General features: G+C 36.0%; 1 pseudogene; it reads left to right on the top strand.

The window, feature by feature from the left end:
• The first annotated feature begins 6 nt into the window (after positions 1–6).
• Positions 7–546, top strand: LOC108967325 (annotated as a pseudogene).
• The last annotated feature ends 1,185 nt before the right edge of the window (positions 547–1,731 follow it).

Consider the following 1,731-nt stretch of genomic DNA (forward strand, 5'->3'; position numbering starts at 1 on the left):
AAATTATCTGAAATAAAAGAATTACTTAGCGAAAGAGGTTTAGAAACGGAAGGGCATAAAAATGAACTAATTTTGCGACTAAGTGAAGCGGTTGGTGCGGACGTGATAGAATTTACACAAACGAATGTGCAAGATCAAATAAATGAGTTGCGCGAAATGTTTACCTCGGTGCTGCAGCTGATGCAGTCTAATTCGAATACGACACCGGGTGATAACGTGAGTTACTTAAATTCGTTTGCGGAACAAGCACGTTTAGAATCACCTAGTACAAGGACGACTAAAATTAATTATTATGTAAAAGAAATTGCAGAAACGATACCAGACTTCGATCCAACATCCGAATCGTCAATCACGGTTGAGCAGTTCGTAGATAGARTTAATGTTGCTATGAGTGCCTATAAGTGGGAAGAAAAGTGTTTGTTGTTGGATGTTTATAGTCGACTCAAAGGCGCCTCGAAAATTTAGCTCAATTCGACAGACAAATTGTATTCCAATTGGAACGAACTTTCAAAGAAGTTGTGCGAAGAGTTCAGCTGCATACCGTGAGTGCATTAGGGAAACGATTTACATTGAGTGAGTCTGCAATCGTGAAATATGCTAGAGATGGGGTAAAACATCGTGAACTATAAACGACAATGGCTACTACTCGTTTTAAAACAATGCGTGAGTTTCGTCAAGCAATAACGRATTATAGCAAAAACATTCTAACGCGTTCGGGTAAATATGAGAAACACATTGAAAGTGAGAAAAGCGTAAGTGTTAGCGATATAAATAAATAAGTAATTTGTTATAATTGCCAAGAAAAAGGACATATTTCGAGTAAATGTCCTAAACCACAACGCAGGCGAAGATGCAATGATTATGATAAAGTGCATCTTAAAAGTGAACCGGAAAATTGCGGGAAAAAGAAAACCGTAGTGAGAAAAACGAATATAGCGCAAGAAACAATAACGAATAACATTTTCGAGCAATGTGTTGTTGTAAACGGTCAACAATTAATGGCATTTATTGATACGGTAGCAAATAACTTAAAATGTGAAAAAGAAAAATGCGCATTAAAAATAAGTGGGTTCTGTGGTGGTATTATATATGCCTACGCGAAAATTCGTGTACAAATACAAATTGAAAACCTAAGGCGGGACGTTATATTATATGTCGTAGATGATCAACTCTTAACAGCAGATTAAATGCTGRGCCAAGACCTTTTTAATGATATGCGGGCTGTTATTGTAGATGGTTGTATTACTTTTGCAAGCGATAATAAATTTACTATCGATGATATAAAGGCGGTATAAGCGAGTTAAGTGCTAAAAATGATTTAGTTGAACTGTTGAATAGTTACGGTGATATTTTTGCAACAAATATGCATGAAATAGGCAAAACCGATTTARTGGAGATGTCCATAGATCTTGATACTGACGTTCCTATCGCACAGAAACTATTTCGGGTTCCTGAACCTAAAAAGAAAATCGTCGCGGAAATGATTAACGAACTATTAGCGTGTAATATTATTACAAAATCAAATTCTGAATATRCGAGTCAAATGATTCTAGTTAGAAAGAAAAACGGTAGTGAGCGTTTATGCGTTGATTTCAGACGATTGAATCTACATATGCGTAAAGAAGTTTTTCTAATGCCAAACATTGAATAACAGTTGCAAATCGCAAAGCCATACGTGTATTTTACTGTGCTCGACTTAAATAGTGGGTATTACCAAATACCGATTGCGAA

This window comes from Bactrocera latifrons, unplaced genomic scaffold (genome assembly GCF_001853355.1).
Source record: "Bactrocera latifrons isolate USDA-ARS-PBARC rearing strain unplaced genomic scaffold, ASM185335v1 scaffold_1825, whole genome shotgun sequence".
Classification (NCBI taxonomy): Eukaryota; Metazoa; Arthropoda; class Insecta; order Diptera; family Tephritidae; genus Bactrocera; species Bactrocera latifrons.